This window comes from Ovis canadensis, chromosome 15, assembly GCF_042477335.2.
Source record: "Ovis canadensis isolate MfBH-ARS-UI-01 breed Bighorn chromosome 15, ARS-UI_OviCan_v2, whole genome shotgun sequence".
NCBI classification, from domain to species: domain Eukaryota; kingdom Metazoa; phylum Chordata; class Mammalia; order Artiodactyla; family Bovidae; genus Ovis; species Ovis canadensis.
Genome location: NC_091259.1, coordinates 62,775,299 through 62,793,873, shown reverse-complemented (window position 1 = coordinate 62,793,873; position 18,575 = coordinate 62,775,299). Strand labels below are relative to the sequence as shown.

General features: G+C 45.0%; 1 long non-coding RNA gene across 2 annotated transcripts; it reads left to right on the top strand.

The window, feature by feature from the left end:
- The first annotated feature begins 3,065 nt into the window (after window positions 1-3,065).
- LOC138420539 (uncharacterized) lies at window positions 3,066-15,655 on the top strand. 2 transcript variants are annotated; one of them, XR_011249241.1, is made up of 5 exons: window positions 3,066-6,263; window positions 6,721-6,840; window positions 7,896-7,994; window positions 14,550-14,669; window positions 15,385-15,650. It is a non-coding gene; the product is annotated as an uncharacterized lncRNA (long non-coding RNA). The 2 variants fall into 2 exon arrangements; XR_011249240.1 differs by lacking the exon at window positions 14,550-14,669 and having other exon boundaries at window positions 5,884-6,263; window positions 15,385-15,655.
- Window positions 15,656-18,575: the final 2,920 nt, after the last annotated feature.

The following is an 18,575-nucleotide window of genomic DNA, read 5'->3' as shown; positions in this document are numbered from 1 at the left end:
TTGAGCCAGTGATACCATCCAACCATCTCGTCTTCTGTCGTCCCCTTCTCTTCCCTCCTTCAATCTTTCTCAGCATCAGGGTTTTTCTAATGAGTCAACTCTTCACATCAGGTGACCAAAGTATTGGAGCTTCAGCTTCAGCATCAGTCCTTCCAATGAGTCAGTTCAGTTCAGTTGCTCAGTTGTGTCTGACTCTTTGTGACCCCATGGACTGCAGCACTCCAGGCCTCCCTGTCCACCACCAACTCCCAGAGCTTACTCAAACTCATGTCCATTGAGTCGATGTCATCCATGTCAACCATCTCATCCTCTCTCATCCCCTTCTCCCACCTTCTATCTTTCCCAGCATCCGGGTCAGTTCTTCTCATCAGGTGGCCAAAGTATTGGAGTTTTAGTTTCAGCATCAGTCCTTGCAAGGAATATCCAGGACAGATTTCTTTTTGGATGGACTGGTTGGATCTCCTTCCAGTCCAAGGGACTCTCAAGAGTTTTCTCTAACACCACAGTTCAAAAGCATCAGTTCTTTGGCTCTCAGCTTTTTTTATAGTCCAACTCTCATATCCATACATGACTACTGGAAAAACCATAGCCTTGACTAGACAGACTTTGTTGGCAATGTCTCTACTTTTTAATATGCTATCTAGGTTGGTCGCAACTTTTCTTCCAAGGAGCAAGTGTCTTTTAACTTCTTGGCTGTAGTCACCATCTGCAGTGATTTTGGAGCTCAAAAAATAAAGTCTGTCACTGTTTCCACTGTTTCCCTATTTCCCATGAAGTGATGGGACCAGATGGGACCATGATCTTAGTTTTCTGAATGTTGAGCTTTAAGCCAACTTTTTCACTGTCCTTTTCACTTTCATCAAGAGGCTCTTTAGTTCTTTGTTTTCTGCCATAAGGGTGGTGTCATCTGCATATCTGAGGTTATTGATATTTCTCCCAGCAATCTTGATTCCAGCTTGTGCTTCCTCCAGCCCAGCATTTCTCATGATGTAGTCTGCATAGAAGTTAAATAAGCAGGGTGACCATATTCAGCCTTGATGTACTCCTTTTCCTATTTGGAAACAATCTGTTGTTCCATGTCCAGTTTTAACTGTTGCTTCTTGACCTGCATACAGATTTCTCAGACTTCAGGTCAAGTGGTCTAGTATTCCCATCTCTTTAAGATATTTCCACAGTTTGTTGTGATCCACACAGTCAAAGGCTTTGGCATAGTCAATAAAGCAGAAATAGGTGTTTTTCTGGAACTCTTGCTTTTTTGATGCTCCAACAAATGTTGGCAATTTGATCTCTGGTTCCTCTGCCTTTTCTAAAACCAGCTTGAACATCTGGAAGTTCACAGTTCATATACTGTGGAAGCCTGGCTTGGAGAATTTTGAGCATTACTTTACTAGCGTGTGAAATGAGTGCAGTTGTGCAGGAGTTTGAGCATTCTTTGGCATTGCCTTTCTTTGGGATTGGAATGAAAACTGACCTTTTCCAGTCCTGTGGCCACTGCTGCATTTTCCAAATTTGCTGGCATGTTGAATGTAGCACTCTTACAGCATCATCTTTTAGGATTTGAAACAGCTCAACTGGAATTCATCACCTCCACTAGCTTCGTTCATAGTAATGCTTCCTAAGGCCCACTTGACTTCACATTCCAGGATGTCTGGCTCTAGGTGAGTGATCACACCATCGTGATCATCTGAGTCGTGAAGATCTTTTTTGTATAGTTCTTCTGTGTATTCTTGCCTCCTCTTCTTCATATCTTCTGCTTCTCTTAGGTCCATACCATTTCTGTCCTTTATTGTGCCCATCTTTGCATAAAATGTTCCCTTGGTATCTAATTTGCTTGAAGAAATCTCTAGTCTTTCCCATTCTATTATTTTCCTCTATTTCTTTGCATTGATCACTAAGGAAGGCTTTCTTATCTCTTCTTGCATTCTTTGGAACTCTGCATTCAAATGGGTATATCTTTCTTTTTCTCCTCTGCCTTTGGCTTCTCTTCTTTTCTCAGCTATTTGTAAGGCCTCCTTAGACAGCCATTTTGCCTTTTTGCATTTCTTTTTCTAGGGGATGGTCTTGATCCCTGCCTCTGCTACAGTGTCACGAACCTCCATCCATAGTTCTTCAGGTACTCTATTAGATCTAATCCCTTGAATCTATTTGTCACTTCCACTGTATAATCATAAGGGATTTGATTTAGGTCATACCTGAATGGTCTAGTAGTTTTCCCTACTTTGTTCAGTTTAAGTCTGAATTTGGCAATAAGGAGTTCATGATCTGAGCCACAGTCAGCTCCCAGTCTTGTTTTTGCTGACTGTATAGAGCTTCTCCATCTTTGGCTGCAAAGAATATAATCAATCTGATTTTGGTTGGTGTAGTTGGTGTAGTCACTATTTATTCCACAAATATTAGTTGAATGCTTATTGTGTGCCAGGCTTCTGGGTTAACTGCTGGCAATAACCGATGTGCTTTCTTACAGAACTTATAGCCTAGAGCTGGCCCATGGGACTACAGTTGTACTTATAACTGCACACACACGCACAAACATACTTCACAGAGTTAAGTGGATCATATTACTGAAGTTAAAAGAAAATAACACAGGGTACCCATAAAAGCTTTGTGTGATTTTTAAAAGATTGTATATCATATCAAAACAATTTTTAAAAGAGACTAGGAAATATATTCAAGATTTAGCATATATATTTGGAGGAATTTTTGCTTTTGACATATCCACTCTTATTTTGGGGGATAAAAAGTTAAAAAGCCTAACATAGGATTTGTTACCTATAAATGAGAACAAATGCTGTATTGTTATTTTTTTGTAATTTTTATTTCACTCTTAGCAATTACCCCATGAAGTAAGTGATAATTGATTAAGTTGAGAGAGACCCCACTTCCCACCCCTCTTGAGACCAGTGCCTCTGCAGTAACTTAGTTGGATCTGGTTTTTGTTTCATATTAGAGATAGCTACTTTTTAAGTGCTGTTTAAAGTAATTCATTAAACATACAAAAATTGTACTTGGAATGTTTTTTAATAGTTATATATTTTGGAACTTACAAAGCACCTTGATTATATATCATTCAAGTTCTAAAAAGAAATTCAAGCAAGAATTATCCCCATTTTTCAGTTGAGAAATCAAGCTCACAGAGGTAAATGAATTGCCCCAGATTATACAGCTAATAAATGCCAGAACTAGGTACTTCAATCCAGTCCTTCAGTCTTAAAATTGATTGTGAAAGCCACTTCATTCTTAAGATTTGTAAAAGAAATATTTGCTTTAGGAATGGGCTTCTTTCATGTTCTTGCTTTATCCATTGCCAGTATTCAGCACAGCATCTCTAAAAATGTGCTCATTATAGTCAACATGGGTTCCTTGTTAAAAAAAAGTGAAGCTCAAAACTTCTGAGACTTTACAAACTAGGTGTAGAAATGCTGCCACCTTTGTTTGGCTGCCAAGGCACTACCACAAAGGACTGTAGATCCAGGTCCATTTACTTCATGAGAGTGGGTGCAGCTGTCTTCTACTGTAATCAAATGTTCTTCTGTAGCCAGCTTTTTGTGGCCAGAAAAAGCAAAGTAATTTTTAGTACAGATTAGCATAAAAATCTTCTAGATCAGTTTCAGGAAACAATTACTAGCTTAGAAACAACAATAAGTGTGATCTATAGGTTGGCTAAAATGGCAGTTAATTTCCAGACCTCTTTACATGCCCCTTATTTCTTACCATGAATACTATATAAAAAGAATACACTACTTAACCACTGTATTTGGTTTCATAAATTATTTGGACAGGGTGAACAACAGACTTCAAAACTAAGTAGAGGTAGTAAATCTGCCCTTTTTAATGAGTTTGAATTTACAGTAGTAGTTTAAACATCTGGAAGTTTAAAGTTTTAATTCATTCCAAATGTTCAACAAGGATATACTGCAAAAAGGATATTATAATTGAGGGATCAAGAAAACTACTGTTGACTCAATCTGAAGCCTTTTCTAATTTTCTCTATATACATTAATCACATAAAACTTGAGAGGCTGACAGTTCAAAAAGAGAGGAGATGGGCCCAAATATCCAAGTTGGCATGCTTACAGAAAAATAACTTTTAAAAGAGAGCATGGTTCTAACAAAGATGAAGTTTAAATGCTGTTAATTAACGTCTAAAATGTGACCAGGTAGTGCTTCTGTGTTCTATGTTCTGTGCTTCTTGTGGATATGAGGTGGGTTTTTATTCTGTTATTATTTAAACTGAACTTAAAAGAGTCCAATCTTTTGACTTTCAAATTGTAATTTTAAAAATCTTTTTGGCCACGCTGTGTGGCATGTGGGATTTTAGTTCCCTGACCAGGGATCAAACCCTGGAGTGGAAGCATGTGTCCCCTGCAGTGGAAGCATGGAATCTTAACAACTGGACCACTCCTGGGGAAGTCTCACTAAGTTGTAATTTAATGCATTTTGTTAATCCAAGAATCTGGTCTGCTGCCAGCTTGGTCTAGCATAAGGCCAAAATTTGTTTAGTGCACAATTCTTAAGTGCCTACTGGATACTTGTTAGGTTTTAGTTTAATTTTCTTAGAGCAGGGTTGCAGCAGCAGGAGCTGTGCTCATCATTGTCCAGTAGCAGCTGCTGCAAGCAAGAGTTCTCACTGAATTTCAGTGCTGTGCTCAGGCACTTTAGCTGCATTGTCTCCTTTAAACTTTTCCACCTATGAAAAAGGTAATATCCCTAATTTTTTAGGTGAAAACCTAAGGATTAGAAGGCCACACAGCTAGTGAAAGATGTAAACATTTTTAACATGATGTAAAGATTGCAAGTCTAATTCTTTGCCTCATATTTGCTTTTCATTCTTACTTCAAATATTGTATTGAAAGCCTGTTGTGTTCAATCTGAATTGAGCCTCAGGCATGAGACTAGGGTTATGGATACAAAGATGAATGAGATGAAGCCCATTCCGTGGATTTAGAGGTAAGATGGAGCCCATATCCTCAGGGAGCTCAGTCTTGTGGGGGAGCCAGACATGCAAGCCAGGAGCAGGGCTAGGATAGGGTAATCCTATCATTGATCATCCCAACCAGGGCACTTTTGATAGTATAAAGTGGAGTGAAGTCACTGAGTCGTGTCCGACTCTGCGACCCTGTGGACTGTGGCCTACCAGGCTCCTCTGTCCATGGGATTTTCCAGGCAATAGTACTGGAGTGGATTGCCATTTTGATAGTGTAAGGGGTCACTATTACTAGTTAGTGCCAGATCGACAGAGCTGGACTGCCTGAAGCAAACCAGGACTTAGTCACCCAGCTTCAGGAAAACCTACCGTGTGAAGGGAGGGCCCTGAGCAGCTAGAGGAGGAGATGCCCTAGCTAGGCCTAGAGGAGGGTGAGGCGTGCTCTTGTCTCCAGTCATCACCCTTACACCCTTGCTGTTCATCTTCAGATGTCAGCTGAGAATCACTTTCCCTAGGGCCTTCCCCTCCCTTGAAATCTGAGTCAAGTGTCCCTTACACGACCTCTCAGTTTTGCCTGGATGGATCTTCTACTAGATGGAAGTCCAGCAAGAACCTATGTGGGTCCAGCACATTTCCCTGAATATAGCTAAGAGTAGATGGCTAACGTTGAGTATAGAAATTCAAAGGCTAGGCAACAGCTTTTGCAGAAATCTACAAAAACAGCAACGTTTATTTTCTCATATATTACCTCATCTAATTAGTGAGTGATAATGGTATGTAAAAGTAAGCCAGATTGACCACTAACATAATAAGAGATCCATTTGGAATAAGTTTGAAGCCACGGAGAAAGTAACATTTGCTAAGAGAAGATCCACCTTGGAAATGGTATGTACCATGGGACCACATAACCCCCAATATTTTTTAAGTTAACCTCTTCTCAAAGAAAATGTGACAATTTTATTTTAGTATAGAAATAAATCCATATAATGTTAATCATCTCTCACCCCCTCCCGCCAAAAAAAAAAGCCCCAGATGATCATTCTGATATTCAGTATGCTATATAAGGTTTTTAAAATTGCTAATTTCAGAAGCGATAGTTCTTACTTAAACCAGTTTTATACATATTAAAATCTGCATGGTTGTAGAAGCTTTAGAGCAGCAGAATTGTATAGCCAGCACTTCATTTTACAGACAACTAAACAGGACAGCTTGCGTAGGATCACACCACTCGGTGGTGGCAGAGGCCAGGGAGAGCAGAAGTTCCTGACAGTGCCGTGGTCTGTCCTGCCACACAGCCAACACTGAAGATGGAAAGCCTGAGAGAACCATTTCTTGGCAGGTGAGCAGTGTCCACCCTTAAAACTTATTAATGTAAATGGTAATCCCATAAGTATGTCAGCTTTATAGGAGAGAGATTTATTATACAGGCCAGAGCCTGGGGTTAGTTCTTGGCACATTGCTATTTTGTGTTACCGTAAAATTTTGGTTTTTAAAAATATTTGGTATTGCTTACATCTTATTTGGCAAATTCCTATTCTTGGTATGATTATTTTTCTTTGGAATGGTACATGCGGTTAGATTGTGGGTTTGCAAAGCCTTTTTCCTAAAAAATGAGATGTTGAAAACTTTTCCTTATAATTGTGTCTTGTGGGATTTGGACTTCCTTTTATTAATAGCAACTACTATATATTGAGCACTTATTATGTTCCAAGCATCGTATTAGGCACTTGGTATGAATCATTTTATTTAGGTTCACAGTAACCTGAAGCAGTAGGTGTTACTATCCTTGTTTTTAGATTTGAAAGTGACTTGCAAAAGGCCATTCAGCTGTGGAGTGAGAGTCAAATCCTGACCAACCAATGCTGGTAGAGCAGGCTGCTTCTCAGAATGGAAATCCTCACCTTCAAAAAAAAAAGGTGTGAAAAGACTGGGGTGGAAGGAAGTACATCAAATTACTAACGTTTGTTTCTAGGTGGTGAGAGTATGGGGGAATTAAATCTTTTCCTTATTTTCTACAACATATTTATTTTTCTCATCTTTGGAAGGATTGTGTAGCATTCTGAAATGGAAAACTCAAGATTAGTTACATGAAAATTTTTCTTCCGAAAGATTTGTTGCTGTTTCCAGTTCCATTTAATACACATCATGCCAAGCATTATGCCAGGTGTTTTGTCTACAAAGATAAGTCATTGACCCTGGTGCCCAGTTGTTAGGCTGCTGATTCTTCAAGTCCCAGCTCAAGTGCAAGTGAATCAGTTGCTCCCGGTTACTTCTTAGGACCTCTGCTATTATCACCTCAGTTCAAACCCCTGTCGCCTCTCACTTACCTTTTTCTCCAAGGCTATTTTCCGTGTAACAGGCAGAGTTATCATGAACCTCCTCTTCACAGACCCTTCCAGTGGTCTTAGGCCAGAATCCAAACTCTGACCATGACCCTAAGGCCCTGTGTAACCTGGTCCATGCCTACCTCTGGTCACATTTTCTAGTCTGATTCCTGTTCACTCTGCCCAGCTGTGATGATCACTCATCAGGCTCAATGAGAGAAGCCTGTTCACGACCTTTACACTTGCTGAGCCTTGAAAGCTGTTAGCCCAATTAACTCCTAGCTCTTTTTTTGCACTGTTCTGATGTTTGCTTAAATATTATCTCCACAGTACAACTTTCTCTGCTGACCCTTCTGAAACTAGCCTATCTTTTTCTAGAAATGAGTTGACTTCCTACATTAGTATATAAGTTCCACAAGGGCTGGGAGGTTGTAGTGTTTGCTGTGATTGTATCCCACTGCCTTTAGTAGTGCCTGACATGTAGCTGGTGCTCCATATTTGTTGAATGAATGCACAAATGATGTGTTCTAGGATCAATGGAAAATTCAAAGTGGCTGGAAGATTCAGGGGAGGGGAAAGAAACTGGAGATAAAGATGTAAAGGCAATTAGGGACCAATCCATGAAAACCCTTGTAATTTATGCTTAGGAGCTGGCCATGACCCTCTGGTCAGAGGACTCCTCCAAGAGATGCTGAGCCTCAATCCTTTGTCTGTGTGAACTGGCCATAGGAATGGAGCCTTCAAAGGTGAGCTGTGTGGTAAAGTCTGGCCTGCAGTTTCTGGGCATGTTTAGAAAAAGAGAACATGGTTGAACTGAAAAGCAAATCCCACATTGGTCACTGTTAACCATAATTAATAGCGTCTGTGATTTGTATAATCTTTCTTCCAAAGTGCTCCAAGTCTTGAGACATGATCCCTTTGGTCCCCCAAGACCCTGCCACCATAACAGCCTTGGCATGTGACTTACCACCCTCCCCTGCCATATAATACCCTTCTATTTATCACCCGTCTTACCCTTTCCTTTCCAAGTCAAGTAATTTTTGCCTTGTGTTTTTTTTCTTCTCTTCCTTCCCTTCTCAAACCACAGCCCATATAATTTTCATTGCCCTCTTTAGAACCTGCTTGTGTCTCAGCTCCAACCTTTTTATAGGAAAGGGGAGCAGACCTGAAACAGTGTGGAAGGAGATGTGCATTGTTAATTTACCTCCGTTATTTTCCTCTGGGCTGCAATTCATTTTCCAGCTTTGCAGTCCTCCTGAAGGACAGATCACTAAACACAAAGATGGCTGCTGGTGCTTTAGTCATTAGTGATCTCAGTTCTCATTGAGGTTAGAGTCCCTACTCGTAGCATAAGATTTGTCAGTGTAATTAATAGAATTAAGGTATTGATGATTTCTGCTGTGCTTCATGTAATGACGCTTATACTTAGGGAGGAATTTAGTATTTATTTCAGTTCAGTCGTTCAGTCGTGTCCGACTCTGCGACCCCATGAATCGCAGCACGCCAGGCCTCCCTGTCCATCACCATCTCCCGGAGTTCACTCAAACTCACGTCCATCGAGTCCGTGATGCCATCCAGCCATCTCATCCTCTGTCGTCCCCTTCTCCTCCTGCCCCCAATCCCTCCCAGCATCAGAGTCTTTTCCAATGAGTCAACTCTTCTCATGAGGTGGCCAAAGTACTGGAGTTTCAGCTTTAGCATCATTCCTTCCAAAGAAATCCCAGGGTTGATCTCCTTCAGAATGGACTGGTTGGACCTCCTTGCAATCCAAGGGACTCTCAAGAGTCTTCTCCAACACTACAGTTCAAAAGCATCAATTCTTCGGCACTCAGCCTTCTTCACAGTCCAACTCTCACATCCATACATGACCACAGGAAAAACCATAGCCTTGACTAGACGGACCTTTGTTGGCAACGTAATGTCTCTGCTTTTGAATATGCTATCTACGTTGGTCATAACTTTTCTTTCAAGGAGTATTTATTTAGTGCCTCCTATATGCCAGGCACTGTGTAAGATGCTTAATGTATAATCTCATTTAGGCTCATATTTTGATGAGGTTGGTATTTTATCCCCATGAGAGAACTGAATTTCAAAGACATTATTTGCCTGCAGTCACGTGGTCAGTGTCTGTCCAGAGCCAGAGCCTGTGTCCTTGTACACACTGCACAGCCAGCCCCAACCTGCTGTAGCACTTGAGAGTGCACCAAGGGTCCTCACAGACATTGTCAATTCAGTCTTCATGACAACCTGTAGGACTGGCAGAGTCATCCCCAGCTGACTTGTCACAATGCACCAGCCGGGGGACTTCCTCCAGCCCTACTGCCCTCTGCTTTGGAGTCTGGGGCTTGAGCAGGGACCCGTGCTTGTCGCTGTGCTGGGTGCGGGATTTGAACCCAGCTCTAGAAGAGTTAGATCATTGATGGGCAGTGTGTGTGTGGAGGGGGCGGGGTGGTGAACAGACCACAGCCTCAGTGACAGCAGGGGGGTGGGTTCTCATTCTCTGAGGGAGGCCTGGAAGAGCTGCTGTCCCTTTCCTGCTGGTGAGAGTGGAGGCAGGCCTGGCCAAGACCTGGAAACATCAGAGTGAGAGAAGGTTGGACAACGCGGCCATAAGGAACAGGAGAAAGGGCAGAGGTCTGGTGTGAGGAGACCCAGTCCAAGGGCTGCTACTTGGGAGTTATGGGGCCTTGAGCAAACCACTTCACCACTCTGAGCTTAGATGTCATGGTGTTTGTTGTACAGTCATGGTCAAACCTCACCACAGCATGGAACGCCACTTTCTCCAAGGTCAAGTGACTGCTAACGTGAGGCTAATCAGCTGGTTATGGTTATCGATCCCAGAACAAGCCTGAGCACTGATGAAAAGAACCTGGACACTCCCTTCTCTTCCGTGCTCTTGAGAGAGAGGCTAGGCAAGTTGCTGCCCTTCTCTGGGTCTCAGTCTTCTCATCTGTTAAGGCAAGTTTGCAAATATCACCCATGATTGAGGAGAAGGTCAGCTCTGTGTTCTGTCATGTCCCTGCAATGCTGTGAAAGGAAAAACGCCTCTAGATGAAATTAGAAAGGATGAACTTCATGCCAAAGGACCTGGCAAGACTTCTGGAGGAGTGTGGTATGAGCTAGGTCACAGAGGCTGGATGGGGATCAGCAGGGAAGGATTGCAGGGTTTTGATGGACAGCTGGGGCAGAGAACCAGGCAACATCCCATTGCAGGGAGTGCTACTGCTGTCTCTTTCCTTCCCATCTGACTCCATCAGCATCTCCCACATTCACAGCTCCTGCCCTCAATTCTCAATTCTAAGAGGCTGTTAGTTGTGAGACACTTTTAATTAAATAATAGCTTTGGAGAGAATTAAAACAATAGTTCTATGTAAACAAACTGGTTTTTAGTTGCATCTCAGTTTCAAAGCTATTAAATTGGAGGGAGAGAATGTATCTTAGCATTGAGAAAATACAGTATATGTCACTTTAGAATGAATACTACCAGAAACATTTGTCTGCAGAGATTGAGACAGATGTTCACATTCTTGTTCTGCCACATACCAACTTTGTTATTCTGGGCAAGTTGCTTAAGTTCCCTAAGCATCAATTCATTTTTAAAATGGTCTATAAATTGCCTGGGCATAGGAGGTGAGCAGTTAAGGTGGTTTGAATTTGAATGTTGATTCATTTCGGAGAGAGATCTGTAGAACATATTTTGTCTGAAATCAGAGGTTGCTATATTAAAAAAAATAACTACATATATTGTGATTTTAGAAGAGCATAACACAGAGCAGTATTTCTCACTGAGGGGTGATTTTACGCCCCCGCCCAAATGACATCTGGCAATGTGTGGAGGTTTTTCGGTTGTTATAACTGTGGTTGAGGGGGCTACTGGCATCTAATATTCAGAGCCTACAGATACCGTTAAACATCCTACATTGCACAGAACAGGCCCCCCAAACAGGATTTTCTGGCCCCAAATGTGCATAGCAAAGAAATGCTGACATAGAGATTAAGAATATGGATTGAGATCTTCCCTGGTGGTGCAGGGGACATGGGTTCAATCCCTGGTTTGGGAAGATTCTACTTGCTGCAGAGCAAATAAGCCCGTGTGCCACACCTACTGAGCCCTCGCACCTAGGGCCTGTGCTCCACAACAAGAGGAGCGCACACACTGAAACCAAGAGTAGCCCTGGTTGCTGCAACTAGAGAAAGCCCATGTGCAGCAACAAAGACCCAGTGCAGTCAAAAAACAGAAAGAGGATTGTGGAGCCCAACTGTCTGGCTTTGAACCCTAGCTCTGGCCCCTGCTAGAGCTTTGTAACCTTGGGTCAGTTAACTTGACCTCTGTCATCTGGGAAAGAATATAATAAGTTTCTACCACAGAAGGTGCTTGTGACAATTTCTAGGACTAAATGTTGGTAGAGCATTTTGAATGGAGATTGCCTTCCACGAGGCAACTAGTGAATGTCCACTCTTTATTTTAAGCAATTGAATAAGCACTAGACTTTGTGAGAATACTGTGACTAGTGCCAGGACCTCAGATAAGTTACTTAACTCCTTGTTCCTCAGTTTCTCCATCTGTTAAAAAAAAAAAAGTGTTGTAGAGGTCAGATGAAATCATGGATATGACAGCACAAAGGAAACTGGAAAGTCTTACAGATACACTTGTATCATCATTGCCTCAACTCCAATAGGAGAATGTTCTAGGGGTGAAGCAATCGAGTCTCCTGGGCCAGGCTGTAACTCAGCAGAAGGGACAGCCAGAGAGAGGAGGTGCTCTGAGCAGCACATTGCGGGCCAGCAGTGGATTGTGCCTTAAGTATATCCTCAGCTGTGGATGCAGGAAGTCGCCTTTATTGCGCTGTTATGTGCAAACTGCACCCCAGCTTCACATACCACTTTTCCCAGAGGAGTGCTTGGAGAATCAGCATACACGCTTGCTCTGCAGGCTCTAAACTCAGAAGCAACAGCTCAGATGGAAAGAGTGCCCTGAACGCCCCTGGCCAGGGCTCTGTTCCTGTTCCTCCTTGGTCTTCTGTGGCCCTAATTTTCTCAGATGAGGAAGCTGGATTGCCGGCCTGGACTCCAGGGCTTCCTGAAGTCTTGGCTCTAACCACACAGGATTGAGTCAGGATTATTATCATCCTTAACAATTACATCTGTAAACAGTAACCTAGCAGGGATTGTGTCAAGCAATTCACATAAATAAATTAATACAATTCTCAGAACAACTTTGTGAAACATTGAGTATTATGGCCTTATTGCTGCTGCTATCACTAAGGCTCAAAGACAGTAAGCAACTTGCCCAAGAATGCATATAGCCAGATCCACAACTCTCTTGACCAAACACCTTGTAGTATCACAAGCTGGAATGTGCAAGTGAAAGTCACTCAGTTGTGTCCAACTCTTTGTGACCCCATGGACTGTAGCCTGCCAGGCTCCTCTGTCCATGGGGATTCTCCAGGCCAGAATACTGGAGTGGGTAGCCGTTTCCTTCTCCAGGGGATCTCCCCAACCCAGGGATCGGACCCAGGTCTCCCACATTGCAAACAGATTCTTTACCATCTGAGCCACCAGGGAAGCCCAGCAAACATCAAACACAGTGAACAGATATTAAGTGCAAAGAGCCTGGCAAACACCAGGCACTTAATATCTGTTCATTGTGTTTGATGAATGAATACCCAAGGACAAATCACAAAGTAACCTGTTCCTCATCCACCTCTGACCATCTTTGCCTCTTACCACCCTTCTTGCCTGGATTCCCGGTGCCTCCTCTCTCTGGCTGAGACCGTGATACCCTTTTGGCAACAAGTCAAACTGTCTTTTAAGGGAACTTCAGTGACAACCGCAGAGACTAGCTTTTCCCAGTACTCCATCTGCTGAGCCTGCTCTGTGCCAAGCACTGAGGGGGACTGGGGACACAGAGCTGAGTCATCCCCAGCACCTGAGGGGAATCTACATCTGTGGATGGTGGGTGGCGGTAAGAGTGGAGACTGATGAGAAAAGCAGCTGGTCACTTGCAAAATGATCAAAGCAACCCTTGCAGGGAAAGGCTCAAGGAAGCCTTCCCTGGGGCTGAGACTGCTTTTGAAATTTGCATACCTGTACTTGGCACAGACTGGGCCACAGCTGCCTTCTCCCATCAGTCCCCGTTTATCCTTCATTCAGTGTGCTGACACTACACAGTGGAAAACTTAAGAAGCAGCCTCTCCAGCTGCTCAGAATCCACACTGGGGTAAAAGGGAGTGAAAAACTGCTGCTGAAAACCTACTGTGTGCCAGATACCTTCATCTACTTTGTTTAATTTAATACACATAAGTAGTGAGGTAGCATACCCATTGTGGAGTGAGGGAAAAGAGTGTTCAAAGAGATTAGGCAATTTGCTAAAGGTTCCAGAGGAAATTGCTTTAAGGAAATAAAGATAAGTAGGTAAGTAGGAGAAAGCAATGGCACCCCACTCCAGTACTTCTGCCTGGAAAATCCCATGGATGGAGGAGCCTGGTAGGCTGCAGTCCATCGGGTCGCTGAGAGTCGGACATGACTGAGCGACTTCACTTTCACTTTTCACTTTCATGCATTGGAGAAGGAAATGGCAACCCACTCCAGCGTTCTTGCCTGGAGAATCCCAGGGACAGGGGAGCCTGGTGGGCTGCCGTCTGTGGGGTCGCACAGAGTCGGACACGACTGAAGCGACTTAGCAGCAGCAGCAGCAGGGAAGTAGGAGAACTGGCCTCTCCATTTTGGATCCCTGTGCAGGTCCACTCTCATACGGCCTCTGAGCCATGTGTGTTCAGGTGTCTGTCAGGCTGAAGAGTCTGGGTGGGGAGTGAGGATAGCTTAGTTTCTACAGACCCCTGCGGGTTCTCTGGTCAAAAGAACTCAGAGGATACCCACCTCCTAGGGAGTGCCTGTGCAGACAAGGGCAAGAGCACAAAATGTGGCAAGACATCCCCAGATCCACATCCAAAGGTGGGCATTTTTCTTGGTGGGGCTTTGGATAGGGATGAGGGCCAAGGGGAGAGGCTTTGGAGAGAGAGACTTCTCCCCTCTGCCTGGAACTGCCCAAGAGCAGGCCAACAGGCTGCTTTGGGGCCCTCAGTCAGATCTGCGGAGCTGAAGTTGTGCTGCAGCAACCGTGATGAATAGATCTGCAGACACAGGTATGACAAGCTACTGTATCCCCACTCATTAACCCAATCACAGTCACCCCCAACACGCTAACCCTCCACTCATGCATCCTTCAGGCATCCCTTCCTCCTCCCTCCCTCAGGCATTCCTCTACTGTACTCAGTAATTTCTTTCTTTCTTTCAACAAGGGTCTGGGACACTTGTCAGGCATCTCTAGGATTTTGCCAGGATCCAAGAAGCCTTCATCATGGTGCAGAAAACATGAGACCCAAACCTTGACAGATGAGCCGGAACTTTGGCAGGAAGAAGTGGGTTAAAACAAAGAACAGTTCAGATGGAAGGGATGGTGTGAGCAAAGACAGAGAATTTGTAAAATCTGGGAGAAGGGTTAAGCAGTGATCTGTCATCCGCACTGGCAGAGCAGCATTTCCCAAGAATATTTGACCATGGAGCATCTTGTGAGATCAGTGACCTAAAGAATGCCCTTGAGGAAATTCTTTGGTATCCTGTGTTTGCATGTGTGTGTGAGAGAGAGAGAGGGAGAGAGGGAGGGCGGGCAGGAGGGAGGGAGAGAATATAGTGAGGGTGAAGGCATTTGTGCTTGCTCCTAGAGATGGGGATTCCCAGCATCTAGTCACAGAATACTAGCCCCCAGAGATGCTCTGTGGAAACACTGTCCTGCAATTAGCGTAGGAAGCTACACGTGCAGAGTCTTCCTCAGGAACCACAAGGCACAGTAGTATTTAAAGGGCACCTCACCCCCAAATCCTGCACAAAGACACTTTAACTTTGCTTAACCCTACATGGACCAAACTTATTTCACCACAAATCCATTTGTTTCTGGGGACATCTTTATTTGGGGGACTAGGGGGTTAATTTTGTTTTTTAAGTTAGTGTCTGTTTACAGTTCAAACAGAGCAATGGGGTATGCTTTGAAAAGTTCTGCTCCCACCCTTGCTCTCCTGGTGTCGCAAATTCCTCCTTCCAGAGGAAGTGCAGTGTAACTTTTCCTTGTTTTCCTAGGAATGGTTAAGAATCTTGCAGTACAATTGACACTGGTTTGATCACTGGTCTGAGAAGATCCCACATGCCTCGGGGGAACTGAGCCCATGTATCACAGCTACTGAGCCCATGTGCCCTAGAACCTGTGCTCCACAACAAGAGAAGCTTGCGCACTGCAACTAGAGGGTAGCCCCCGCTTGCCACAGCTAGAGAAAGCCTGGGTGCGGCAACAAAGACCCAGCACAGCCAAAAATAAATGAATGAGTTTTAAAAAATATTAAGGGAATTAGCATTTCGTCTGTTGGGTATGTTTTCTCCATTTGTCATTTGTCTTTTTTTGTTTTTTAATATGGAAACGCTCACTTCTCAGTAAAGTGAAGTTGCATTTGAGTGCTGGCAGCAAAAGGAGTGGGGGGTCCTAAGTCAGGTAGATAGTTCTCTTCATTGAGCCCCTACCTTGTTCCAGGCCCTGGGAATCCAGTGGTGAAGGAGACAAGCAGTGATGGCAGTGATGGGCGTTGGGCGTTAGGCAGTGTTCAGCGAGAATGTCACTGGGGCACCTCCGTGGCTCTATTTGATGAATGAGGAGGGACAACCAGGGTCCAGGCTGCAGGGGAAAAGTTCTGAGCAGTGACTCACACAAGTCTAAATCCCAAAGAGACAGGTTTCAGAGGCAGGCTCCTGGAGCCCAGTCTGTCCTTGGGTGGGTGATGAGGCACCTGGCACAGCTATGCCTGTGTGGATCTGGGAGCCAAGGAACGGCGTCCAGGGAGTCTCTTCGAGCTGCTGAGTAGACTGAAAGCTGCTCCACTAGGGCCTGCTCTAGGCAGGGGTTTCCTCTCTGTGTATAAGGGAAGAAAGTGAGTCTTGGGCCTGAAGTCATCTGGCCAGTGGAGACTCAAACCGAGGTGTGAGTGGTCAGGACTGGCCAGGGTGGTGATGAAGTGTTGCTCTCTGGTGGGAAGACAATGCTGACCTCTCCTGGAGGGAAGTCCTCTTCCTGCCTCTCCATAACCCTGTCCCTGTTCACACCTGTCCAGAGACTCAAAGACCAGGTGGTAGGCAGGTAGGGGAGGAAGGACCCTGGAGGGAGAGGGGGTTGAGACCAGAACCTTGGGCCTTGAATGTCAGGCTCAGGCGGTTAGAGATTCCTGGAGGTGAAGGGGGCCAGGGAGCCTGGGAACTGCTTCCCTGCCTCGAGCCCCACCCCAGGGCTCCTTGTAGGTGATGACAGGATGACGGCGGGGAGCTGCAGGGAGAGCCAAGAGCTCACAAAGATTCTGCTGTGCTTGGCCAGGGCCTCCGCCAGGGCCTGCTTGCTTGCTCACTTGCTCAGAGGGAAGGATATGATTTAGAAAGGTGATTGCCGGGGGCTCAAGGCCAGGCCTGCTGGCTGCCAGCCGAGCACAGCACCCCCACTCCAAGCTCCCCATCTTGGGGCCTCTTCATTTTCCTACATTTTGGTGCCCCTGGCTAGACCCAAGTAGGATTCCACAGCCTTAAGTTGGAGACTTAGGAAACACTAGGGGCCAGGGCTTACCTGTGGACCTGGGGGTGACGGCTGGGAGTTGGAGTGTAGCACCGGCCCAGGGGGCACTTCATGGAGAAAGAAATGCATGAAGGCTGCCCTTCACTGAGCACCTAGCATATGTCAAGCACTGAGCATTTATAGGTTTCACATTTAACCCTCTCAACAATCCAACAAGGTAGGTATTATTATCTACATTTAATAGGTGAGAAGAGAGTCCTAGAAAGGCTGCGTGTCTTGCCAGGGTCACATAGTGAATCGGGTAGGTAGGGCCAGAATTCTACCTCAGGTTAGTCCTGCCTGTGAATCTAATGTCTCCTTAACCTCTGCACTGCTTTGTGCAAAAAATGACCCTGTGTCTCCCATGTGTTCGGCAAAGAGTAAGGAAGGGTGTCCCACAAATGTTGACTTTGTCATGTACTCTCTCTCCTAGAGCTTGTGAAGCTCACAGCAACCCTTCAAGGTCAGTACTGTGTCTCTCAATGTAATGATGCAAGATCAGAGAAGTTGAGCAACTTGCTCAAGGTCACACAGCAGGGGTTCAGGAACTTGGGAAAAATTCAAAAGAAGGAGGGTGTAGAGTGGAGCAAGGTAGCCCAAGGAATGACAGGGGATTTTCAAGAAGCTCGGTACCAACTGGGAGTGTCTCTGGAAATTACAAATTTGAGGGTGAAGTAGTGAGGCTGTCATTCAGCCCTGACCCTCGATGGGCTCTCACCCATCAGAAAAGCGGCAGTCTAAGAGCTGGGCTCAGGACACCTGCCTGGCCCTGAGTGTTTCATGTGTGACCTTCAGCAAGGAAAGGCCTTCATCAGGCATGTTTCCTCTTTGTCATATGAGCACAGCTGGACTAGGTCTTTGATTGTCTTTTTTTAAAGCAGTGGTGACTTTCTTAAAAATAACCTTTTAAGCTAAACCTTAATATTTTTTCATCCATTCAACAAAGTATTGAGACCTTCCAGGTGCCTGGAACATATGGTTCACTGGATTTTCTTCCTGCTTTGAGGCACTCTGACATGGCAGAAAAATTAAGGGTCCCTACCTCTCTACTCAGGCCAGGAATCAGCCACCTGGGCTGCCAGGAGTCCATGTCCTCATCTGGGAGCCCACCCAACACAGAGCTGACCCGAGAGGCTCAATGTCTATGCTGAAAGGATCCTTAGAGACATTCCCATGCTCACAACTGTCCATTTCACAGATAGGTGATGAAGGCCCCAAGTGTAGAACAGGTCTCGGGTCCCTAGTCAAAGAGGCTTTGTGGAAGCAGGCGTGTCTGAGAGGAAAGAGAAGCAGGAAAAAGGCATGGCCTAAGCAAAGCCCTCGAGGAGGGAAAGAAGTTTTGCAGAGGCCAGGCCTTCCCACCCCCTTCCTTCCCCTACCTGGCAGAGCCTTTTGAACACCACCCCACCATGCTCCACCCCCCCCCCACCCCCGTAGTGGCCCCCACCATCCTCTGCCTGGAGCCAGGGTGTCAGCTTGGGTTTGGTGACAGCAGCCTCAAAGGAGGTGTTGGATCGCTGAAGCCCTCCATTGTAGAAACTCTGGCATCTTCCATGAACCCAGCCTCGCCAAGTTGTCCTCCAGCCAAGCTGGAGAGCGGCTGGCTCCTGGGGGAGACCCACTCCAAGCAGGAAACTTGATCCTCTGCAGCCCAGGACCAGCCTATCTCTGGCCACCAGAGCTG